Here is a 27,276-nt window from a genome sequence, read left to right on the forward strand (position 1 = left end):
CGCAGCTAAACGGGAACATTGCTTGCAACCCTTATCTCAGTCTTGAAAGCTAGTCGCCACTCGCCGGGTCTGCTTGGACTGGAGCTCGAACCCTTCACATAGAAACATAGAAGATAGGAGCAGGAGTAGGCCATTCAGCCCCTCTAGCCTGCTCCGCCATTCAATGCGATCATGGCTGATCATCCAAGTTCAGTACCCGGTCCCTGCTTTCTCCCCATACCCCTTTAGCCTTAAGAAATATATCCAACTCCTTCTTGAACATATTTAATGAATTGGCCGCTACTGCCTTCTGTGGTAGAGAATTCCACAGGTTCACCACTCTCTGGGTGAAGAAATTCCTCCTCATCTCTGTCCTAAAAGGCCGACCCCTTATCCTTAGACTGTGACCCCTGGTTCTGGATTCCCCGACCATTGGGAACATCCTCCCTGCATCTAGTCTGTCCAGTCCTGCCAGAATTTTATAAGTTTCAATGAGATCCCCTCTCATTCTTCTAAACTCCAGCGAGTATAAGCCCAATCGACCCAATCTCTCCTCATACGTCATTCCTGCCATCCCAGGTATCAGCCTGGTGAATCTTCGCTGAACTCCTTCCATGGCAAGAATATCCCTCCTCAGATAAGGCGACCAAAACTGCACACGGTACTCAAGATGTGGTCTCACCAAGGCCCTGTACAACTGCAGCAAGACATCCTTGTTCTTGTACTTAAACCCTCTCGCTATGAAGGCCAACATACCATTTGCCTTCTTAACCGCCTGCTGCACCTGCATGCTTACCTTCAGCGACTGGTGCACAAGGACACCCAGGTCTCGTTGCACTTCCCCTTCTCCCAATCTATTGCCGTTCAGATAATAATCTGTCTTCCTGTTTTTGCCACCAAAGTGGATAACCTTGCATTTATCCACATTATACTGCATCTGCCATGCATCTGCCCAATCACCCAACCTGTCCAAATCATCCTGTAGTTTCTCGGCATCCTCCTCACAGCACACACGCCCACCCAGCTTTGTGTCGTCTGCAAATTTGGAGATATTACATCTAGTTCCCTTGTCTAGATCATCATGAATATATATTGTGAATAGCTGGGGTCCAAGGACCAATCCCTGCGGTACCCCACTAGTCACTGCCTGCCACTCGGAAAAAGACCAGTTTATTCCAGCTCTTTGCTTTCTATCTGCCAACCAGTTCTCTATCCAAGTCAATACCTTGCCCCCAATCCCATGTGCCTTAACTTTACACGCTAATCTCTTATGTGGGACCTTATCGAAAGCCTTCTGAAAGTCCAAATACACCACATCCACTGGTTCTCCCTTATCTATTTTACTAGTTACATCCTCAAAAAATTCCAGTAGATTCGTCAAGCACGATTTACCTTTTGTAAATCCATGTTGACTTTGTCCGATCCTATCACTGTTTTCCAAGTGTTCTGCTATTACATCTTTTATAATGGACTCTAGCATTTTCCCCACTACCGATGTCAGGCAATTCCCCGTTTTCTCTCTGCCACCTTTTTTGAATAGTGGCATAACATTAGCTACCCTCCAATCCATGGGTACTGTTCCAGATTCCATCGAATGTTGGAAGATGATCAGCAATGCATCTACTATTTCTAGGGCCACTTCCTTAAGTACCCTTCTGACTCAGAGGCCAGAATGCTACCACTAAGTCAACTTGTACTATATACATATATAACGTAAGGTTGCATTGCAAACTGGTTTTAAGAAAAGTTTTTCGTTAGTAATTTAGCCAGACATTTAGTAACAGGAACTGATTGTGATGAATCAGAGTACTGCAGAGTTCGGAGATATCTGAACTATGACATTTTTACCTAGTTACAAATCATTCCTTTTTTTACTTGAAAACATAACAGCAATGTCATTTCTTGAAAACCAATTTAATGAAAAGCACTCTGCAAAAGAACTTGTAATTTTACAATCTATAGTTCCAGTTCTCTGTTTTGCAAGATACATTGCTTGATCTGTGGCATGACACTAAAAAACATTTTTCTGCTCTACGTTGGCAATTTGTATCAGTTGGAAGTTCAATAGAAACACTTTCATCCACTTGGTACTAAAATCTTGGGAGTACTAAATTCCCAGCTTGCAGTCTTTACCTAAAAACTGCAACATACTAAATTCTAGCTGATTGAGATTAATGGCCCAGGTTTTGCGGTCAGCGGCGAAGGAATGGCGTTCGCTGTTCACTACGTTGACAGCTGCCCACAGAGTTTTTACGGGCTTTTGAGCAAAGTCTTGCTCTCATCGGGCATTTGATCCTTGCGGCGCCTTCTAGGGCGTCTGTGAAGAAACAGTGAGGCTCTTCAACCAATCAGATTGAAGAATCTTCACTGAGACATGCAGGCCGGAATTTTAACTGCAAAGAGTGATTGGGTTTGGGAGTGGGTGGGAGGTTAAAAGTGCTGAAATTGACAACACGTCGGGAAGCCAACTTCAACCCGCCGGCTTCTGCATTTCACTGGAGCGCGTTCGGCTGCGAGCAAGAAAACCCCTCAGGAGAGGTGGGTTAGCAATTTAAAGCAATTAACAGCTAGTTAAGAGACTAATAAGAGCATTTTTTAACCTGGGGTTTCAAGTTTTACTGTGTGTGTGCACAGGATTCCCAGGCTTCCTGAACCTCGCCAGTGAAAGCACAGCGGCAATTGAGGGGGCTGAACAAATGACAGTCAAAAAATCCAATACTGAGATCTCACACCTGCTTCCTTACCTAAGGGAAAGGCTTTTGCTCACAGCACTCATTCTGAGAGTTTGCAGGTGATTTCTACAACTTTGAAGGCCACTGTCAATACATTGGAGGTCACCCTCAATATGTTGGAGAATTTTGCGCCTGATCTTCACGTTACATCTGTCATATATCAGATCAGCACGAGTGCCGCTTATGAAGTTTCACCTTGGACCTCAGATGAGGACCAAGGTGAGCACCAGCAGCAACAACAGCAGCAGCACAAGCAGGACCAGCAGCAGCCTTCTCCTCACCAACCTCTGCTCCACAGGAGAGGGGGTGAGCACAGGGGTGCAACTCGCAGGAGGCGATACCCCCAACACAGGGTATATAGGCAGAGGATCAGCTTCCTGGACATGACTGAACACCAGTGCCTCAGGAGGCTCAGTCTATCGTGTCAAGTTGTGGCAGACATTTGTATCCTGCTGGAAGAAGACCTGCTGCCAAGTGGACCTGGTGGACACGTGTTACCAGTGGCCGTCAAAGTGAGCAATGCCCTCAACTTCTTTGCTTCAGGCTCCTTCCAGGGATCTGCAGGAGATATTTGCAGGATTTCACAGTTGGCCGCCCACAGGAAATTGATGCCAGTTTTCCAGGGCAGGCGTTATGTACACTTTGCCACCGATGAAGTCAGTCAGAATGAGCGAGCTCTCAGCTTTGCGGCTCTGGCTGGCTTCCCATAGGAGCAGGGTATCATCGACTGCACACATGTGGCCATCAAGGCATCCCCAGATCACCCAGGAGTGTTCATAAATGGTAAAGACTTACACCTCATCAATGTGCAGCTCATCTGCATCCATAAAAAGATCATCATGCAGGTGTGTGCCAAATTCCCAGGGAGCTGTCATGATTCACTCATCCTGCGCCAGTCCACCCTCCCTCAACTCTTCGCACTTCCAATCAGACTTACCAGCTGGCTGCTTGAAGACAAGAGGTATCCACTGATGACACCCTTGAGGGGGCCAAGCAATAAGGCTGAAGAGTGCTACAATCAAAGCCAAATGATGACGAGATCTGTAACAGAGCAAGCAATCGGGATGCTGAAGATGCGCTTCAGATGCCTGGACAGATCTGGAGGAGCCCTTCAATACGCACCAGCCAGAGTCACCATAATGATCATGGTATGCTGCGCTCTGCACAACATAGAGCAGTGGCGAGGATTGGAGCTGCTGGAGGAGCAAGGCGCAGAGCACACAGCCTCTTCGGCGAAAGAGTAGGAACAGGAGGAGGAGGAGGAACTTGATGTGGACATGGCACCAGCAGCGGTGCACATTGCTGCCCGGGATGGCACCCATCTGGCACCCAGAAGCTGAATCCGCCTCCCCGTCGCCACTCCCTACCTGCCACCACCCCCCCCACTCGCAACCACAAAGCAGTCCTACAATGAACAAACCATTCCTTTAATAAACACCCATTGCTCGCAGTTAAGTCATGTCTTACCATTCATCACATGTGACAAGGTCACTTGCCAGGCAGCAGGCAAAAATGGGCAAGATGGGAAAGTGGTGCAAAGAAATAATTTTATGTGCCTCTAAATATCAACATAACCTTCACAGTGCAACATTGTCTACACCCATGTGCATGCTTTATGCATCTATAATTTTTTCATCTTCCTCTTCCTAGCACTTTTAGGTCATGCAACCCCTGTTGCTTCAGCAGAGGTAGAGGCAGGCTGCTCACTTCCCTGCTTTGTCTGCTGAGATGCTTTTGGGGACGTCCTCTGGGTTTTGGATCCCTTGAGGGCCCCACCAAAGGCTGCTCCTCCTGCACCTGTGCAGGGAGAGATTTGGACATCAGGAGACAAGGCAGCATGTAGGGCTCTGACTAGGGGGAGGCAACAGGTGAGAAGTGGAAACGGGTGGGAAGTGCTTTGAGCAGAGCCCCTACTTCTATGCCCCTTTCACCATCATCCTGTTCATGGCCCACCCGCACTTCCCTGCTAGGAAGGAGCTGGAGAGCACTTTGCTGCACATCAGTGGGGCGATGAACGGCCAAGTCTAGGTTTTTATCCATCCATGTTAAGATGGCATTCAGAGTGTGCAAGCTGTTGGTGAGAGCAAGCATGCATTCATTTGTATGCTGCATGCAGATGGCCACCCTTTCCATGGACAAACACATCATAGCCATGGCCTGCAACATCATGACAGTCATGCTTGAGATGGACTCCTCCATTCTCCCTGCAAGCGAGCATATCGCGGCTGGAAATCCTGCCAGAGTCTCTCACATTTTTTGTTGCTCCTTCAGAATCATCCTCTTCGTCGACGGCCCCCGAGGTTCAGCATCTGCGTCCAGCTGAGCAGAGCTTGAAGTGTCCTGTGCCCTCCAACAAGGACTCTCCACTGCTGTCCCTGTCTGCACCATCGGCTCTTGCTCACATGTGTTCTGTGAGACACCAGGTGACAACACTACTATCTGACTTAATGGTCCCACCGACGTGTGTGTGTATCTGCGCTGGTGCTTGCTGTCGTGTTGTGGTGCACCCTCAGAGTCAGCGACCTCCTCTGAGGAGTCTTATTCCTCCTCTGGCTCGACTGGCTTTTGGACACTTGATGGGTCTGTGGGAGAGCAAAGACATGAATTAGAACTGTCATGATAAGAATGTTTTAAGTTATTATGCACATGATCACATATCACTGACTGCTGACATCAAGTCAACATGAGTGACTGTTGTATGCCATGTGAGTGTGTGATATTTTAATTCTGTCACCAGGTAGTTGGGAGCTCCCCATCTCCCACTGCCATCAATGCAGATACTCCAGTTATCTCGAGTGCCTCCTCCTTTGCTGCAGTCAGCATGGCTATGACTGGAGGACCACCTCTGGTTCTCTGCCTCTCCCAGGTGTTCTGTGCTGTCTTCTCCTGCAAGGAGGGAAACAAGAGACCTTTGAGTGAGAGTTATGGAATGAGTGGAACGGATGGATAGGCAACATCTGTAGAGGGTGATTATGAGGGAGAGGCATTACATTGCATTAAGATGAGGGTGAGTGTCAGTGGTGGATGTTCAGATGGGGATGTGAGTAAGTGGATAGACAGAGAAGGATGGGTGCACCTGCAAGGTAGGTTGGTGTGAGGAGTGATGTGCAGGAGTAGGCATGGGAAGGCAGAGTGAGGGGGCTGGGCTGACAGCCACATCAGGATGTAGTTGAATATGGCATTCACCTTTCCTGACCTCATATGGTCATTAAATCTCTTCCTGCACTGTATCCAGGAACTCGCCAGCACACTCCTGCTGCTCACTTCTGCCGCAATCTCCAGCCATGCCTTCTTGGTGTCCAAGGCTGGCCTCGTTCTCCCATCGGCAGGGAACAGCACCTCCCTACGGGCCCTAACTCCTTGTAGCATGAGTTCCAGGGAGGCTCACTGAATCAAGGGGCAGCTTTCGGATGCTGAGACTGCATTTTTTTGTTCTCCAACCAAACGATCGCTCTCCAACCAAACCAATCTCTCTCCCACCAATGTCTCTCCAACCTCCACCAACTTTCAACTGTCATCTTTGCAGTGGTCCTTTAAATACCTGAGCTGAACTGGACCCATGTGTGATGTCATCACGCCCGCTCCCATTAATTGGTCGTGAAGCCCAGAAGTCAGATGCAAATGCAGTGGCTTTGATAAAAAGCCACTGCAAAACACGCCGTTAAAACTTCTGGGTTCCCCACGCGATGCAGGGCTCCCCCGCTGCCAGCGTGTTGGCAGGTAAAAATTCCGGCTGCAGAGTCTAAACCAAGAAGTATAAATTAGATTTAAATCATGTACAAAAAGTGAAATAAAGTCTGGGAAAGAAAGATGGGATTAAGAGAGATAGATAAAAAAGACAGACAGCAAAAGTATTTTATTTGAATCTGAAGGACAGAGACTCCAGACTTGTAAAATTAAAATTTTCAAGGCCAGAAAGGTTTGGCAGTAATCATTACTTATCACGCTGTTAAAAATTACTCCTGAATGCACCAGCCCTAACTTTTACATTGATTTCAGTGCCGGCGAGAACTGTTTACAGCGCAGCCTGTGGAGGAGCCAGGTATCTCTGGCAGCAAATTCCGGATTTCCATGTTTAAATGCGTATGTGCGGACGCCAGAAGTTACTGTCCGATTTACTCTGTAATAACAGTGAGCACTGTAGCCTCAACATTATTATCAATGCAAAATCTGGGCCAATATGTCTATAATTTATTCAAAGGATTCAGATAATATCCTAAAGTAAAATTGTGAAACTCTTAGTGCTGATCAACATCATAAGTGCCCTAAGATTAAAATGCAGACTTGTATTCACTCCTTACCATATTTTTAAAAGAATATATCTAATTAAATTAAAAGAATGCTAATAAACCTAGCATTGGTATTTACGGCTATGATGTGCTATTATGATGTTAATATTTCAGAGTAACACCATAACATGATTTTCAGGAAGGTATAACACAGGGAAAATGGATACGCAGGCATGGTTTAAGGCAAAAATACAGATTTGGCATCATCAAAAACTGAGAATGAAGTTCAGGCTGTTTTCAACAGCCATCTGCAATTTGGAAATAAATAGCAAGTTCTGTGTAACAACTTTTATAGTGCATACTTTCAATCTTACGGGCTGGCTCCATTCAGTTTTGTGCAGCAGTGGGTATCAGTGCAGATATTTCAGCAAGAATGTTCCACTTTGATGGTGTAATGACACTTACAAGAAAGAATTAACATTTAAAAGTTTAAATTTGACAAGGTCAGATTTACAGTATATTGCAGAAAGATTTTAGGCAATATCTATATATATATATAAATAAAAGAGTTGGTTTGTCTGTTTGTCTGTCTGTCTGTCTGTCCGCTATACACTCAAAAGTTATAGAGCGTACCTACACACGTTATATCAAAAGAAAGCTTATCATTAGGGGAGTCTAATAGGCGTATTTACTTTTTGGTCAGACAAAAATTGTTCGGAAACTATACAAAAAACGTTCAAAAAAAGGACAAAATCCGCTCATTAGCGGTTGACCAATCCTACTGCTCATTAGCGTTTAGTGACGTGAACGTTGACCAATCCTACTGCTCATTAGCGTTGAGTGATGTGATGGTTGACCAATCCTACGGGGTGGGCGGGGCCTAATCATTCAAACTGCCGTTAGTGCGGGAGCGGGAGCTCAGAGGCGGCCATTAAACACCTGCCGGGCCTCAAGCTAAAAAAATGGTAATGGGGATTAAATGATATGAAATATAGATTTCCAGCAAAAAAAAAGTTGGTTTTAAAAGAAAAAAAAAATCCATTTGCAAAGGGGACTCGGGCTTTCCCCCCCTCGGCGGTGGATGAGCTGCCTGCAGGCCTCGGGCCTCGAAGCCTTGGCCTCTCCTCGCCAGCCACACCCGAGCTAGGCACCGCCCGTCCTGCTGGGCCTGATTCCAAACCAGCGGCCCGCGATCACTGCCATCTTGGTAAAGGCTGGCTGGGCGGAGCCGAGCGTAGCCATCGCCGCCATCTTGGTAAAGGCAGGCGGGGTGGGGGGTGAGTTTGGGTCACTCGGCCCGGTCCTCGGCTCCATTTGCGGCCAGGGACTCGGGCTTTCCCCCCCTTGGCCCGGTCCCGGGGCTCGGCTCCGTTTCCGGCTGGGGACTCGGGCTTTCCCCCCCTCGGCCCGGTCCCGGGGCTCGGCTCCGTTTGTGCCCGCGGGTCGGTGACTCTGCCTTTCCCCCCCTCGGCCCGGTCCCGGGGCTCGGCTCCGTTTGCGGCCGCGGGCCGGAGACTCGGCCTTTCCCCCCCTCGGCCCGGTCCTGGGGCTCGGCTCAGTGTCCGGGCCTGAGGCGCTAGGGATGGAGAGGGGAGGGAGGGACAGAGAGGAAAGCAGGGAGAGACAGGGGGAGGGAGAGAGAGAGAGGGGGAGGGAGGGAGAGAGGCAGGGAGAGGAGAGGGGGAGAGGAAGACGGGAGGGAGGGAGGGATAGAGAGGGAGGGAGAGAGAGCGGGGAGGGAGGGGGAGAGACAGAGGCAGGGAGAGAGAGAGGGGAGAGAGAGAGGGGCAGGGAGAGACGGGGAGGGAGAGAGAGAGGGTGAGGGAGGGAAAGAGTGAGGGGGTGGGAGAGGGAGAGCTCGCCTTCTTCCTTCGTTCCTTCCTTCGCAGGGGTCCATCGGGCCGGGCCTGAGGCACTCCTTCCCCCCCTCTCTCTCCAGGCTAATCCCAAACTAAATCCAGCAGTCTCTCTCTCTCTCTTCCCTGTCTCTCTCTTCTCCCCCCAGTCTCTCTCTTTCTCTCTCTTCCCGTCTCTCTCTTCTCCCCCCAGTCTCTCTCTCTCTCTCTTCCCCCAGTCTCTCTCTCTCTCTCTTACCCCCAGTCTCTCTCTCTCTCTTCCCCCCCAGTCTCTCTCTCTCTCTCTCTTCCCCCCAGTCTCTCTCTCTCTTCCCCCCAGTCTCTCTCTCTCTCTCTCTCTCTTCCCCCCAGTCTCTCTCTCTCTCTCTCTCTTCCCCCCAGTCTCTCTCTCTCTTCCCCCCAGTCTCTCTCTCTCTCTCTCTCTTCCAACAACAACATGCCCTCAAAAAACCCTCAGCACCGCCGGGCACTCCAGCTAGTTTATTATTATAAGGGAAATTTTACTAAATCAGAGTTACAGAAGAATCAAGAGACCAATATATGTAAAAATAATGATCAATATAATTACATTTCTGTAACTATTTTTAGAGCAATGATAGTATCATGAGAATCATTTATTAGTTGCATAAAAAAGATTGCAACATTGATCCTTTTATCAGGAAAGCACCAAAGGTGAATTAATCTGCAAGTGACTAGTCTCGTCTCACTTGTTTGGACTAAAGGAAAGATATATAAAAGTATACCCTATGAATAACATTGTCAATGGAACTGTATTAATGTTTTAGTTTGCTTCAGTTTTGATTGAAATATTGCTTGGACAACTTTACAGATAAAATAAACTCAAGTTTTTAATGGTGTGCAAGAACATTTGGAAATAGAGATCAAGTTGAAATCTGGCTCTGCCTCTGCTAGCGAGAACTGGGCCATATGGTCCTACTGCGCCAGGTAGCACTGTTTGCATGGATGTAGAACTTTCTCTGGCTCCACAAGTGTCCCTTCAAGAAAGTCTGCCAAAAGGAGCGATGCCAGGCCACTGCTGTGCTATACAGAGCTGCTGTTTATAATTAAGCTACTGGGGAGCTATGTGGTTTAATGGTGACTTAGTGCCTTTATGTGGAAATTGGCATGTTGCAACACTGTTGGAGTCTTCAGTAGATCAAACCAGCTGTTCACTGGAAGGTCAAGTTGTCTCCTAATATTTATGCCAAAGTTTTATTTCATAGACGTAGGTGTACTTAAATTATATGAGAAAGATAGTAAGACACATAGGGGGAGAAATTCGGTTGGTAGCGCCAGCGATTAGTGTCTAAAGAGGCCGAGAAGTGGGGCGCTAACCCACTAGCGCCCGGGCGCAGTGAACCCTGCGCCTCTTGCCATATTGAGTGGGCTTTTAGCGCCGGCGCAGGCAGATCATGACGTCATTTCAGTGTGCAACACCTTTTTGGCGCCCCGGACCGGAAATTCAGTGGCGCCCCCCTCCGTTCCGCCTGGCGCTAATAAGAACTGCTTACCTGGAACGTTCCCCAGTCGCTCTCGGGCGGGGGGGGGGCGCTCTTTAAAGGGGACTGCACTGGTATAAAAGTGGCAGCCATTTTGGGAGCACAACTTCCTCGAGACTTTCACAGAGTTGCTGAGCTGCATTCTGAATGCCATTGCACCAGTGAGCCAGCGCTGGCCAGAGGAACTTCAGCCTTCTGACCATCACCTTGCTGCTGGTGAGCATTTACAACGTTAACAATTTCTTGTGCGCTATTATTATGGGGGCTGCATTGGAGGGGAACGTCCTGCTGCTGAACCATCTGGAAAGGGCACAGAGACCCAGGGAGAGAGGGGCAGGAATGGCCAGACGGAGGAGGGCCAACAGACGTCGCCACACCAGACCTTACGCTGCCAGGGTTTTCCGACAGCAGTTCTCTTACTTGAACATGTCAGAGGAGCAGTGTCTTAGAAGGCTGCACTTCAGAAAGGAGGTGGTGACTGAGCTGTGCCACCTGCTTCAGCCAGATCTGCAGCCTCCGATAAGGTGCAGGACCTCTCTGTCGGTGGCTGTCAAGATGACTGTTGCCCTGAATTTCTATGCGAGCGGCTCCTTTCAGGCCGCAACTGGGAACATCGCCAACATATCGCAGTTTGCGGTGCATTGCTGCATCCGTCAAGTAACAGATGCCCTGTTTAAAAGGAGGCGGCAGTACATCTCCTTCCCCATGACACTGGAGAAGCAGCGGGAGCGCGCAGAGGGCTTCGCAGCAATAGTGGACTTCCCCATGGTGCAGGGCGCCATTGACTGCACGCACGTGGCTTTGCAGGCGCCTGTTTTGAATGCGGAGGAGTTCCGCAACCGCAAGGAGTTCCGCAACCGCAAGGGGTTCCATTCCTTGAATGTTCAGCTGGTCTGTGACCAGCGACAGCTGATCCTCGCAGTCAATGCGCAGTTCCCTGGCAGCAGCCACGACGCCTTCATCCTGCGCCAGACTTCAGTTGCAGACCTATTCGAGGCCCCGGCTCACCCAGGAGGCTGCCTTCTCGGTGACAAGGGCTATCCTCTGTGCCCATGGCTGATGACCCCGCTCCGTTCGCCCAGCACCCCTGCTGAAGAGCGCTACAATGCGAGCCATCAGGCGACGAGGAACATTGTGGAGCACACAATCGGTGTGCTGAAGCAGCGGTTCCGCTGTCTGGACCATTCCAGAGGCGCCTTGCAGTACTCACCAGAGCGAGTCTCCCACTTCGTGGTTGTCTGTTGCATGCTGCATAACCTCGCCATCCTACGCACCCAGCCAATGCCACCAGACATTGAAGCACCAGCGGAGGAGGAGGACCAAGACGGGAGGGAGGTACAAACTGGAAGGGCCGTCCGTCAGAGGCTGATAACAAGCCGCTTCTAGGCCCCTCTGACGGAATGCTTGGTGCCATTCGAAGAGCAGGAATGGAACCGTTCGGATAACCCAAAGCCTATGAAGGGCCGTATGAATGTAAATAGCAGACATGGCCAATGTAAATAAAAAAAGTTGTTTATTTTGCAAAATATGCTTCCTTCCAACATGACAAAGCAATGGCTACAGAAAGCAAAAGTAGCACACTAACACATAAGTGCCTCGCACACCCGGGAGACTATCCAAAACATTACTAACATTCAGACCAGCATCCACGGCCTTGATTTCTACAAATAAGACGTCTCAGCAGCACCTTCTACTCTTTCCCCCTTGATGGTGATCTACTTCTCTTGCGAGATCGGCTCCTCCCTCCCTGCAGCTCCTCCGTAATGGCACCCCAGTGACTGCATCAAGGCTGGGGGAGGCCTGCTGGCTGTCCAAAAGCACAGATGCCCCTGAGGGACGTCCTGGACGACCTCTGGCCTTGGAGGGCCCAGCTGCTGACTGCTCCAACTGTGCATGGGTGGAAGCAGTCTGTCCTGCAGGTGGTGGCAGCTGCAGTGGAGACATGCCAGCTGTGGCATCAGGAATGCTGACATCCTGAGAGCGGACAGCAGCTCCCTGGTCGACCGACACACTGGCACTCTGACGGGGCAGCACCGCAGCATGCGCACCAATCGGCTGGTCCACAGATTGATGCCCTGCTGTGGTGCTGCAAGGGCCCCGGGTAATCCCGCCTGATCCAGCGAGGGTGGCAGCAGTCATTGGTCGCGTGGCCTCAATATGCATCTGCATGAGACCAGCGAGTGACTGCGTGGCAGTACTCAGCACTTGCGTGGCAGGTGCCAGTGCTTCGGTGAAGCCCTGGACAGTCCTTTCCAGTGCTTCGCTGAAGGCCGGGACAGTCCTTTCCACTGCTTCGGTGAAGCCCTGGACAGTCTTTCCAGTGATGTCCCGATGCCCTGGACAGTCCTTTCCAGTGCTGCCCCGAAGTCCTGGACAGTCCTTTCCAGTGCTGCCCCAAAGTCCTGCGCACCCCTTGCCTGTGCTGCCCCGAAGTCCTGCGCACCCCTTGCCTGTGCTGCCCCGAAGTCCTGCGCACTCCTTGCCTGTGTTGCCCCGAAGTCTTGGACACTCCTTGCCAGTGTCTCGATGGATTCAGGCATCCTTGCCACTGCAGCCATGAGCTCAGTGTGCCTGAGCCGAGCCTGGGCGCTCATTTCTGCGAGGGAACGCACCTCTTCTGCGCTCTGTGCAGCAGTACTCACGGCCTGACTCGCCCCCCGGGGAGACGGCCCCCGAGCTTCCCTACCCCCCTTGCGTTGCTGCAGCCCGCTGGTTCCTGGAACTGGTTCCTGCTCAGAGCATTCCCCCCTGCTCCCCTCCAGGGAAGTAGTCTCCCCAGTCTGCAGAGGGGCTGGCTCGCCTGAGGGTGGCAGGGATGGTCCAGCTTCCTCCTGCTCGTCGCCTCCAGAGTCAGTGGCAGTGGCAGCTTGAGGGCCTGGCTCCCGAGCTGGTGATGCAGCATCTGAAAGCAGGGAGGTTGAAGAGTGGCTTTAGCGAAAGGACAGGGTGGCAGCAAGGGATGCATGAGTGCTGCAATGCTCTGACATGGGTCCAGAGTGAAAAAGCATGCTGCTGAGGGGAACAAGTGGAAGGAGAGAGTTCAAAAAGGTGATGACCTTACCATCGCTGTGCACAATGGGGTCGGCAGCTCCAGTGGTGACAGGACCAATCATCCGGCCTCCAACAATCTGGTGGACTCATTCCTCCAGGTCAGTCAGTGTCTGCAGCTGAGGAGGGCCTCCTCCGGTACGAGGCTGCTCCCTCCGGTTCCTGGCCAGCTTGGCCTGCAGGAGAAAGGACGGGAAGTGATGAAACATGCTGGCCTGAGCTGACATCACATGCCCCCCATGGTAAAATAGCCCTTACATTATGCATTGAGCTGACATCACATGCCCCCCATGGTAGAATAGCCCTTACATTATGCATTGAGCTGACATCACATGCCCCCCATGGTAGAATAGCCCTTACATTATGCATTGAGCTGAATGTGTGTGTGTGTTTCCAGAAAGGGCCATGGGTGCTGGCTGACAGATGGCCATTGGGGCTTCGCGCACCCTCTGGCCATAATGTCAGCTGCAGATGGAGGGATGAAGAAGATTGCGAAAAAGGCACTCACCCTAACGACCCGAGTGAGGTCGTTGAACTTCTTCCTGCATTGCACAGGAGTCCTGGGCACCGCGCTGCTTGAGGTGACTCTTTGACAAACTTCCCTCCAAGCCCTGCGGTACTCGCTCTGATGAGGCCTCCTGCCATTGTCGGGGTACAGCACAGCTCGCCGGCACTCCACTTAGCCAACCAAAGCATCCAATGCCCCATCGGTAAAGCGCTCCGCTCTCTGCCTCACCCTCTCCATATGTTCAAAGTTTGGAACGCCACAGAAAGCACAGCGCTGATTTTGAGGCCTACAAGGGGCAGAGTGTGGCTGCTGATCCTAATTGACCCGCCCCTTTAAGAGCTGGCCGGCACCAGCATGTCTCTGGGTAATCGATTATTGACAGCACCTGCGCTGCACCCGGCCGCCGACATATTGAGTAGCGCCGCCGGGTTAGCGCCTTAAGACTCCCGTGCAGTGCCTGAATCAACGCCGCAATCACCTTTAGGGGCGCAGCAACCCAGTATCGCTCAAGGTGGCGATAAGTTGCGCCTGGCGATAAAATTTGCGCAGCGCCAATTCTAGCGCCCCAAACGGGGCTATACCCAATTTCTCCCCCATACATAGATAGCAGACATAAACTAAGATACACACAAAACACAAAAGCTGACTAAAAAATAGGTGCACAAAGATACAGATAATATTATACTGCACTTGCAGGGCTAGTTTTGCAACATGCTTTTCCTTATTTTTGTCTTAAAAATGTACTATGATGCATCCTGTGTCAGCCTCATCTTGAGTTTAATGATTTTTGGTAGACTTCCTCCAAGAAGTGATGTATTGTTTTTTCTTTGCACCAGCTACTTATACTTCACTTGATACAATTCCCACCTTTAAGCATCGTGTAGCTTTTTTCTGACTTAACAGACCTGACTGTCCTTCCAGCTTTTGAAGAAAATACAACAGTAGTGTAGGGGTCCCATAAATCATAGATATATTTGAGTCCACAATGGAGTAAAAAAGGATATTCAACATTTAAAGCACAATCCTTCCAGGTACCTTGTACAATCTACTCTATATATGACTCTATCCCACTCATTCAATCTCCTAAAACAACTTTTTTCTTAAATACATCCCCGATCCCCAAAGTAATCAAAAACTAAAAAATATGTATCCTTCTCCTAATTTATTCATACTATACTTTTTTTTCTATATTCTTTTCAAGCACAGTGGTGTCCTCCACTATGGGCCTTGGCCCGTGTCCTTGGTTTCTCAGTAAAACAATATGCAGTATTCAACTCTGGCTTTCTTTCCTTGACAAAGCTGTGACTAGCCAATGCAAATCAGTATTCTTTACTTCCATTGCTCCATCAATGTTGCTGGTGATGTACAGATATTGGCAATATATCAAGGATAAGAGGCACTGGGACAGAGACAAATAGACATACACATTTGTAGCATTTTATTGCATTAGTTGATTATATGCAGTGATTATTTGGAGATGTGAATAAGTGTTCTGGTGCTCCAACATATTGCACTATTTCATGATAAATGCCTGTGGAATGTTGTATGTCACAAATAGAACCAAAAATGTGGAGGCAAGGACTTAAAAGTAAAGTTAGGGAACTGGGCAATGCATTGAGCTTGAACCATGTCCTTTCACCTCTGGGACTAATGTTTGACAGAAGGAGGGGTAAATATTTTAGACAGATGTGTCTACAAAGATATTGGGAGAAAAATTGGACATCGACAGAAACATGCTGATGTCACTGCGGCCTCAGGTTTACGGCCGCTGAAAATGGCTGCAGCGCTATCGGGCAAAGTAGTAGCTAAAGGATTTTTAGCCTAGCGCTAACTTACCATGCAACGCCCTCCTGGTGGCATTAGTGGAGGCATCCGACCCGAAGATCCCGTTCAGGAGCGGCGTTGCAGCCTCTTACAGCCTCTAGGAGCAAGGCTGTGGAGTTCGCAATGTATTGTGGGTAATTAAAAGGGCTATGAATTAAAGGGTCAATGCGTTCAAAACTAATAAAAATTAAAATCAAGTGAAAAATGCATTTTTCAGGCCTTACTGCCTTTCAAAAACACAAACATTTAAAATAAGTCCCAAATGGCAGTCTTCAGCTCTTAAAGCTGAATTGTCTGCTGCACCTAAAAAAAACGGTAAAAGTGCTTCAGCACCAACACAAATGGCTCAGCAAGCCAGGGAAGGGGCACCCAGTGTCTCGCATGCAGTACTCCAGCTTTGTGCATGGGGTCAACACTGTAAGAGAGGTCCTCTACCCACAGGGGCCAGGAGGCCCTCCAGAAAGAACGATGTGAGACCAGATCACCAAGGCCATCACTGCCAGCACGACCTGGCTCCAGTGCCCAAAGAAGTTTCACGACCTCAGATGAGTGGTCAAGGTCATTGAATGCATCTTCAAGAACTGTGTCCTACCAACTGCACCACTAGCCTCACACATTGCTCAATGCTTGACCACTGCCGCCCCGCCCCCCCCACCTTACAATCACTCATCTACCAACAATCTGTACCAATCACGAGACACATCTCCCATTCCTAGCATCATCCCACCCCCTTGGAGGAGATGTTGCAGGCCATTCTTGGCAGGGTCATGGCTGAGCCCTTGGCCAGCAGCAGGACAGAAAGGATACAAGATGCAGGTATCTTAATACATTATCCTCCAGGCATGCACCTCTTGCTTTCCTGCCCTCCCCTCACCATAACTCCACCCTTGTGCCTTCTTCATTTCGCACACCCAACAAATGCAGCTTGCTCAGCCAGTGGTTGGACAAGAGGAGGGAGAGTGAAGAAGATGATGATTGATTTGATACTTCCAGCCACCAGCTCCTCAAGGTCGACCATCAAGGTCTTTTGCAGTGTCCCCCACTGAAAGTCAGCAGCCTTCCACCAGCCATGCTGCAGCCACTGGGGTAGCACTGTGTGACATCAGTAGGATACAGTTTTGGTGTCCATACTTAAGAGAAGACATACTTGCTTTCGAGGCAGTACAAAGAAGGTTCACTCGGTTAATCCCGGGGATGAGGGGGTTGACATATGAGGAGAGGTTGAGTAGATTGGGACTCTACTAATTGGAGTTCAGAAGAATGAGAGGCGATCTTATTGAAACATATAAGATTGTGAAGGGGCTTGATCAGGTGGATGCGGTGAGGATGTTCCCAATGATGGGTGAAACTAGAACTAGGGGGCATAATCTTAGAATAAGGGGCTGCTCTTTCAAAACTGAGATGAGGAGAAACTTCTTCACTGAGGGTGGTAGGTCTGTGGAATTTGCTGCCCCAGAGAGCTGTGGAAGCTACATCATTAAATAAATTTAAAACAGAAATAGACAGTTTCCTAGAAGTAAGGGGAATTAGGGGTTACGGGGAGCGGGTAGGAAATCGGACATGAGGCTAGGTTTGAATCGGTCATGTGGGTGGCGGAGCGGGCCCAGGGGCCGTGTAGCCTGGTCCTGCTCCTACTTCTACTTCTTGTGCTCTAATTCTGTGTTAGATTTCAGGAGATGGTTCTATTCACAGGGATTAGTGGAGACCTCGGGAACAGGCTGCCAGCTAGGAGTCCTTCAAGAGTAAATTGGGCCTGTTCCTGGCTGGGGTGGAGATCACCTCTTACAGAAGGTAAGTACTGCAGGAAATACAGGGACAGGGTGATCTCCTGGACGAGTTTCGATCGCCTAGATGGGTCGGAGAGGAATTTCCCAGATTTTTTCTCCCAAATTGGCCATTGGGTTTTTTATCTGGTTTTTCGCCTCTCCCGGGAGATCACATGGGTTCGGGTGGGATGGAGAGTGAAAGCAGATTCGAGGTTAGGATCAGATCAGCCATGATCTTATTGAATGGCTGAGCAGGCTCGAGGGGCCGATTGGCCTACTCCTGCTCCTATTTCTTATGTTCTTATGATAGGCAAAGGCACACACAGGGCAGGCACTAAGGGAATGCATAAGGGTGATTAGTTGATTTCTTGATGTCATATTAGATGGATAGATGTATAAAGTTGGATTGGAAAGTTTGCTTTGTGATGGCTTTTATTTCAGCATTATGGCCAAGATGAAACTGTGATGGTCAGTAACAAAGGGTAGGTAAGGTGTGGGACAAAGTTGAAAGGGGAATTGGCATTGCAGTCACTGGGACCTCAGGCAGATGATTTCATCCTGGATATCTTTGCGAGAAACGGGCTGTCTAGGTTGCATCCTTGCTTCTGCTTCCTTCTCTTCGGCGTCCTCCTCTTACCTCTGCGTGCGGATGCTGTAAATCTGAATTTACAGCATAAAATGCTGGAGATACTCAGCAGGTCAGGCAGCATCTCGACCTGAGACATGAATTCTGTTTCTCTCTTTCCATGGATGTCGCCTGACCTGCTGAGTATTTGCTGCATTTTCTGTCTTCCTTTACCATCCCGAGGCCTTGCAGCATCCAGCAGCACCCCCTACACACTTAAAAAACTTTTAACTTTTATTGCAGCAAGCCACTACTTTAATAAAAAATTTTAAAGTCTATGGGGGAGAAATTGGGTGAGTAGTGCCACCTGTTAGCGCCTAAAGAGGCAGTCAGTGGCTGTAGCGCCACTGGCTGCGTCTCCGGCGATATTCAGTAGGGGCGCTAATGGTGGCGTTAGGCATTTGCGCTGCGCCGCCACCGATGACGTCATCGGTGTGCGCAGCGCCCCATTCGCGCCCCGTTCGCGATATTTGGTAGCGAACGCCGCAGTTGCGCCGCTCGCTACCCGCGCCCGGTTCACGGGGCCTTACTGTGCCGGCAGCAGCGCAAGTTAAGGTGGAGGTGCGGGGCGGCCGCTTTTTCAGCGGCCGCCTGCCAGCACCTCCGTCCCCGGCCTCCTAACCGCCCCCCCCGCGGCATTGTCGGCTGTTTCCCGAGAGCCCGGCACTTCTCCTTGGTGCCAGGCTCATTTGCCGGCACTCGCGAGCGGGGATCGCGCTGTTGCAGGCACCTCCCCCTTAACAGTGGGAGGAAGGCCTGCAGTACCGCAGCGTGCCGTGCCACAGCATGTGGCGCTGCGGCACGTTGCGCTGCGATAATCAGTTTCAGCGCCCTAAGAGGGACGTGGAGCGCCTTGAGCCTCGCCCCGTCTCCCTCGAGGGGCACTGAAACTGAATTTCTGGCGATCGGTATCACTCTGATCGCTGCGCTAAATCCTGTGCTCAGGCGACTTTTGCGCCACAACCCAATTTCTAGGCCTATAAGTTTAAATGCAAACTTACCTGAAAGATGTGTGTGTTCCTTTAAGAGGTGCTGACAGCACCTCTGTCAGTCTGCTTGCACTCTAGATTTACCTGGCTTGCTTAGGACCCAGTGCTGAACTCAGTGCTAGGGTCGAAGTTCGGAGTGGTGACGTTAAGCTACCGGATCATTGAAAATGGAGGATGCCGTGGGACCCGCCAGCAGCTGGCGGAAGAGCGGTGGTGGCCGCTTCCTTGACTTAAGTCAGCTGTGGCTCAGTGGGTAGCACATTCGCCTGAGTCAGAAGGTTGTGAATTCAAGTCCCACTCCAGGGACTTGAGCACATAAATCTAGGCTGACACTCCAGTGCAGTGCTAAGGGAGTGCTGCAATGTCGAATGTGCCGTCTTTCGGATGAGACGTTAAACCGAGGCCCTGTCTGCTCTCTCAGGTGGTTGTAAAAGATCTCATAGCACTAGTTCGAAGAACAGCAGGGGAGTTATCCCTGATGTCCTGGCCAATATTTATCCCTCAATCAACATAACAAAACAGATTATCTGGTCATTATCACATTGCTGTTTGTGGGACCTTGCTGTGTGCAAAATGGCTGTCGCGTTTCCCACATTACAACAGTGACTACACTCCAAAAGTACTTCATTGGCTGTAAAGTGCTTTGAGACGTCCGGTGGTCGTGAAAGGCGCTATATAAATGCAAGTCTTTCTTTTTTAATGCCACGCTAACAGGTGGCGCTAAGGTAGTGAAATTCTTCCCCATTCTCTATAACCACAGGAGAAAAAACTTAAAACCCAGGATTATGTCCCAAATGTAATTGTAAAAAAATACTTAACCCCTCCCCTATTTCCATCATAACAAGGGAGGTACAGAGGGGAAAATTCCTTGTCAGCCATTTAATTAGAAAATTCCAGTAATAATCTGCCTCAATTGCCGAACTCATTTCAGTGCAGTCTCTACTCTGAGAGAATGGAGCAAAAGAGGCAAAGAGTATAGCAATATCCTCATGCAAAGTGGAGGACTGGCTCAGTTACAAACATAGCAGTTGTGCCTTCCAGTTTTTTGTACATAGCAATTTTTTTTCATAAGGTAATAACATTTTTTAACCTTAATGAAGAAAATCCCATCTTGCTTCAATCCTCATTGGAAAGTCTTAGTTTAACAAATTATAACAATGATTGTTAATGTAGGCATGGTCTGGGGAACCATTGACTTAAGTCCATCTCTTAAGTAAATTAAAATGAGAATTGAAGGATGACCGTCCTTTCATAAATAATAAATACATTGTTCTAAATTTCTTTTCCTTGTGTATGAAATGTATGTGGCCCAAGAAACTTGTACATAATGAACTTGCTGGTGAAGAAATTGGTTTATGCCTGTTTTTGGGCGCAAGACCAGCAATGCATTTGGTACGTATGTCTGAGGCGCATCTGAAGTTGGGCCTCAGGCCTCATCACCATAATTCCGATGAGCTGCGAATGCCAATCGGGCATCCAGAGGCAACTCACCCGTGTGTTCCTGACTAATTTGAGCTGGCTGTGGTACGATTGGCAGCCCCCAGGTATGTCCTGAACGGGGTCTGGTGGGGCGGGGGAGCGTTGGAAGGCAAACAGTAAGGTGCTGAATCTGGGCCGGTAGCGGCAGCACTCCCCCTTGTTCCATATTAAGGTAAGTTAATAAAAACACTTACCGTTTTGTTAGTGGTCTCCCTTTAAGGGCCACCATTAGGCTGCAGAAGAAACCCGGGGTGAAAAACAGGCACTTGGCCCATTATTAGCATATGCAAGGGGCCTAACACCAGTTTGAGGCAGCCACCAATGGCACATAAATATCGCCCAACATGGCACTGCAAGTACTTTCAGCACTGTTCAGGCATAAGACATAGCTCAGCAAAAAATTTATCTCTGGTTTTGCATGCAAAAAACCAGCACAATGGGGTCCAATTTCACCCCTGCTATCTTTGAAAGCCTGTCTAATTTATTTAAGAGATTAAGGACAATAGTTACCCAGATAGTGACCTATATTAACAATCTTTTTCACAATGTGTTGAGCAAATACCTCCCATTAAAATGTTATGCAAAGTGGGAATATTTCCATTCATGTTAAAAAATATACATCTTGAAGTAGAGGAAATGCCATGCATTAATTAAAAAAAGCAAATTGTACTTTTACTCAAATTAAGCATCAATAAAAACAGATTTATTTTCCAGTTATCAGTTTCTAACATACATACGAACATATGAATTAGGAGCAGGAGTAGGCCACTCGGCCCCTCGAGCCTGCTCCGCCACTCAATAAGATCATGGCTGATCTGATTACTCCACGTTCCTGCCTACCCCCGATAACCTTTAACTCCCTTGCTCACCAAGAATTTATCTACCTCTGCCTTAAAAATATTCAAAGACTGCTTCCACTGCCCTCTGAGGAAGAGAGTTCCAAAGACTCACAACCCTCTGAGAAAAAATTTCTCCTCATCTCTGTCTTAAATGGGCAACCCCTTATTTTTAAACAGTGACCCCTAGTTCCAGATTCTGCCACAAGAGGAAACATCCTCTCCACATCCACCCTGTCAAGACCCCTCAGGATCTTATATGTTTCAATCAAGTCACCTCTTACTCATCTAAACTCCAGCGGATACAAGCCTAGTCTGTCCAACCGTTCCTCATAAGACAACCTGCCCATTCCAGGTATTCGTCCAGTAAACCTTCTCTGAACTGCTTCCAACACATTTACATCCTTCCTTAAATAAGGAGACCAATACTGTACACAGTACTCCAGATGTGGTCTCACCAATGCCCTGTACAACTGAAGCATAACCTCCCTACCCTTGTATTCAATTCCCCTCACAATAAACAATAACATTCTATTAGCTTTCCTAATTACTTGTTGCATACTAACCTTTTGCGATTCATGCACTAGGACACCCAGATCCCTCTGCATATCAGAGCTCTGCAATCTCTCACCATTTAGATAATATGCTTCTTTTTTATTCTGCCTGCCAAAATGGACAATTTCATTTTTCCCACATTATACTCCATTTGCCAGATCTTTGCCCACTCACTTAACCTATCTATATCCCTTTGTAGCCTCCTTATGTCCTCTTCACAATTTACTTTCCTACCTATCTTTGTGTCATCAGCAAATTTAGCAACCATACCGTCGGTCCCTTTATCCAAGTCATTTATATAAATTGTAAAAAGTTGAAGCCCCAGCGGCACACCACTCGTTACATCTTGCCAATCAGAAAATGACCCATTTATGCCTACTCTCTGTTTCCTGTTAGCTAGCCAATCTTCTATCCATGCCAATATGTTACCCCTACACCATGAGCTTTTATTTTCCGCAAGAACCTTTGATGTGGCACCTTATCAAATGCCTTCTGGAAATCTAAGTACAGTACTTCCACCGGTTCCCCTTTATCCACAGCACATGTTACTTCCTCAAAGAACTCCAATAAATTGGTTAAACATGATTTCCCTTTCACAAAACCATGTTGACTCTGCCTGATTACCGTGAACTTTTCTAAGTGCCTTGCTATAACGTCTTTAATAATAGCTTCTAACATCTTTCCTATGACAGATGTTAAGCTAACTGGCCTGTAGTTTCCTGCTTTCTGTCTCCCTCCCTTTTTGAATAAAGGAGTTACATTCGTTATTTTCCAATCTAATGGAACCTTCCCCGAATCTAGGGAATTTAGGAAAATTAAATCAACGCATCAACTATCTCACTAGCCACTTCTTTTAAGACCCTAGGATGAAGTCCATCAGGACCCGGGGACTTGTCAGTCCGCAGCTCCAACAATTTGCTCAGTACCACTTCCTTGGTGATTGTAATTTTCTTGAGTCCCTCCCTCCCTTCCATTTCCTGATTTACAGCTATTTCTGGGATGTTACTTGTATCCTCTATAGTGAAGACCATCTCCTTATTTTCCATTATTAATTCCCCAGACTCACTTTCTATAGGACCAACGCTCACTTTGTTAACTCTTTTCTTTTTTAAATATCTATAGAAACTCTTACTATCTGTTTTTATATTTCTAGCTAGCTTTTTCTCGTACTCTAATTTTTTTCTCCTTATTAATCTTTTAGTCATTCTTTGCTGTTTTTTATACTCTGTCCAATCTTCTGACCTGCCACCCATTTTTGCGCAATTATATGCTTTTTCTTTACGCGTCATCAGCCGGTTTCCTTAAAGGGACCATGTCCACATTCATTTTGACAGTTGAGCGGTCAGTGTTCTGCAGCATTGAGTTGCTGTAAACACTGACAAGCACTGCACAAAGGTGCATGGCTGCACCCAGGCTCTCCCATGACTCCCTCCATATGCTTATGGAGGGAGTCACAGCACACAGGGAGGTTCTCTTCCCTTCCAAGGGCGGAAGAGACCTCCCCAGGGCACCAACTTACCTCCACCCATCCCTCTCTATCTACATTATCGCTTCCCCATCTCACCAGCCACCCCTCACACTCACCCTCATTCTACTGCAAGCATATCAACTAACAACACACAAGGGTAGGCACTTGAGAGGTTTAGCCAATGTCCATGTGAAGTTTCTGGTAATGTGTTGTCATACAGTGAAATCTCTTTTTCCAAAAGTGCCCTTTATTGGACAGATCTGAGCGCACCTTGAGAAGTGTCTTACTGAGTTCCAGTGATTGTTAAGTCATAATTCCACCCCCCACCCCCTCACGGTGCTGGTGTGGGATGGTGTCAATCTGGTGCATCATGTGGCAGCCGGGGTTTACAGCGTCAAGTGAAGAAAATCTGACCATGGTGATACCATCGCTGGCCTCCCGGGCAGCAATTTTGTCAGGGGCTGACGCCCTGTGTCCAGTACAGCATCAGGTGATGGCGGCAAACGTTGGTGATGAGGTTGGTGATGCTGGTGTTGGGGCTGATCGTGGAAGGATTCGGAGGTCCAAGGTCTGATTGTTTCATTGGCTCCGATGTTGCTGCAATAGACGGCAGTTGCAGGTGAGATGACAGAAGTGATCTGTCAATGGTGAGAGAGGTTCGCCCAATGAGGTGGCACTGGACATACAGTTGGATGTAAAAACTTGTAAGCTAACGAAATCTCTATATGTATTAAAAATGCAGCAACCAACATTTTCTGTGCTCTGAAACTCACCATGTGCAACATGGCATCCTTTACACCACTTTTGTAGCTGTCAGCTTTTCACAAACATCAGAGCAGACTCAAAACACGTCAGGTTGAGCTGGCGTGTTCCCCGAACAGCAGGTAAGCCGTGGGGGAGAAGGTAAAATTAGAAGTAAGCCTCAAAATAGTCTTAAATTGGCTCTTAACAAGCCATTTAAGTAACTGAATTGTCTACCCTGCCGCTTGGTGTCGGGTCAGTTCTTCGCTGACATACCCAACACCTGGGAGACTCGTGTGGAGCTGGGTTGACAGCGGGTTTCCTACGCGCTGTCAATTTTTGCTATTTTGACAGTGGACCCGCCTCCAAACCCGCCCCTTCAGTGCTATTAAATTCGCAGCCTGTATGTCTGGACATGGTCAGAAATCTTCTATTTAATAATGTAAGGACAGAATTTCTCCAGCATTATCCTTGGCTAGATATTTTACAGCCAACTGCTGTGGCAGTGGTATTTTTCATGCAACTACACTACAAGGTACAATTTAGGAAGAAGTTCAATGGGAGCATGCAAACCTGTCACAGCTGTATACATTATACGCCAGGGTAAGAGTCTTAACCTAGGCAATTGAGATATAGTCATATGCATGAAGCCTAGCAGTTGTCAAGTTTGATTTCTTTTCACCAAACTCTTACAAGTGTCATCTGTGAGCATTACCTTGCTGCTTTACAGGATAATTGGATCAGTGTTAGAGTATGTGCTTTCCGGTTAAATAATCAACTTACAGTGTGTGAAGGTGTCTTAGGCTGTTGCTTTAAGTATTAAGTGCATTACCGGACACTATTGTACCATTCTAAGGCTTTTGGCCTAAGTTGTTAAGAATCATTTCATGAACAGCAGTTACCACTTGTGCAATACTGTATGGAGCAAGCTTTATTGGCAGGGGAAGCATGAATAGACAGGATTACAGCAGATACAGTACAAAGATGTAATTTATATTAGAACATGTTAAGGTCCATGTCAGACTATCACAGCACTGGAAGAACACAGCGACAGTCTTCAAAAAACATTTTTGAATTTTTTTAATGTGCTGACGTGTATCTGTAACATTCATCATGGATCAAAAATTATTAAATCAGTATTTATTATTCGAGTAAGTTAAAACATTCTAAAGGATCTAAATTTATTTATAAAAATGGTCCTGCATTTTATTTATGGTGGGTTGCAGTTTATGCTCACCAAGAATATCAGTGGTAGGGAATGGAAAATCTTTCTACATATTGTTAACATCATGCATGCCAAGGGCAGGCACAGGATGAATTAAATACTGAGTTATGCTTCAACTACTTCAAAAAAAGTTATTTTATTGTATGAAACATTACAGTGACCAGATACAGTGTGATTTCCCCCACAAAATATGTAAAAAATTAAATATAATAAATAAGTACATTTGACCTGTTTTGGCATTATTCCAAAATAAATATTGGTGCATACAAGATGAAATTAGCTTTTATACTGTGGTTATATAAGAGATGATAGATTAGATTTTCCTCTCGGAATCCATCCATTTTTAGGTGCTTTCTGAGGAAAATGGGATAGTAAGAGTCTTCTATTTTCATCCAACCCCACTCCCACTCCGTCAAACTACCTGTTCTCGTGCAGTAGGCTTATTTAGTTTCAGTGAAACCTTTTGACTCTGACACTTTAAGGGGATTCTGCCCCCTTTAAATTTGTCACTGCCGATTTCAGGTACTGCAGCAAATGCCCCATTGCAACACCATGGGCAGAACTTTTTACACCCTACCCGATTTTCCATTCCTTTGAAAGGAAAAATCAGGCAGGGCGTATAACAGGTGGCTGATCCAATTTTTTCCGTTTTACATCCCTGCTGAAGTTATAAGTTCCAGCGCAGAACTTTTTCCTCCACAGTAACAGCAAACTCCCATAGAAGAGCAGAGAAAACACAAGGAGCTTTCACTGTCTACTTAATTGACCCTGACACAGGAAAGTAGTTCTGTATCACAGCAGGGTCAGACCGGTGGTCAGAAGTCTAGTCCTGACTCAATTCTAGTGACAATCCTGACCTTAAAGAAAATTTCACCCCATCTTTTTTATTTTATTCCATAATGAATCAGTGGTTGTTTATAAAATAAAGTAACATAAACCTGGATTAGACTATTAAAACTTTCAGATGAAAATCCAATCCTGGTGGTGCATTGTCGATGTAATTCTGCTGGTAGAGTAGCAGAGGATCCCAAAATTGGGTGAGAGCCCGGATACACTAGGCCCGAGGCTTTATTGGTAGTTTCTGGATAACCTGTTTGGGGTGGTTCCAAACATGGCCCAATGTCAGAAGGGGCAAGAATTTCCTTAGTCCCAGCCTGGGTTACGCCAGTATGCTGGGCTCAACGAAGCATAATGGCCTCCAAAAATACTAAGAAAATTTAATTTAGGTATTTGTTGTCTTTGAAATTCCATCATTGGATTGTTTGCTTGGCCTGGCAGACTAGAACAAATTAGACTTTTGATCAACAAGTGTGCATTTTTAAAACTATTTTTCTTGAATTTTGGAAAAGTGAGAGTTATTACTACTGAGAATTGAACACGTTCCATTTCAGCCACCCTGTGTCAGTGTCAAGCACTCCTAGGTCCTATAGTTATATACAGTAAAGCTCCTTGCTACGCTACCCAATAATATACATCAGTGCCTACCTACCTCAGGTGGTACTTAACTAGTATTTCCACTCCCAGTCAAAGAGACAGTGAGAATATTTCATCTGATTAGATCTATTTTGATGCTCCCTCCACACTGATCCTAATAAAGTGGTTTGACTTCAATCTCAGAAGACTGCACCGTACTCCACTGCCACTTCAATCATCCTTATGGTGTGAATAAGATTGGCAATTTAATGCCAACTTGTGCCAAATTATGAGCAGTTTTGAGCTATGGACTCACCCTTCATTAAGAATTTGAATGAGACTGACTAGCTCCCTTAGGACATTTACAGCAGAAGAGACATTTATCACATCAATCTAATGTGAATTCCATCCTCAGGTTCCTGGATGAAACAACAATGTTCTGGATCAACCAATCCCCTAGGGATTTGAATTTATCAGAGCTGGATTTTACTTGGATACATTATT

General features: G+C 47.5%; 1 protein-coding gene across 1 annotated transcript in view; it reads right to left on the reverse strand.

The window, feature by feature from the left end:
* The window catches only part of LOC147114117 (gamma-aminobutyric acid receptor subunit beta-2), a 437,828-nt gene that overhangs the window by 96,406 nt on the left and 314,146 nt on the right, over window positions 1-27,276 (reverse strand). The gene's annotated exons all lie outside the window — the stretch shown is intronic.

Source organism: Somniosus microcephalus, chromosome 8 (assembly GCF_052327205.1).
Source record: "Somniosus microcephalus isolate GS21.2 chromosome 8, FLI_Smic_1.0, whole genome shotgun sequence".
NCBI lineage: Eukaryota > Metazoa > Chordata > Chondrichthyes > Squaliformes > Somniosidae > Somniosus > Somniosus microcephalus.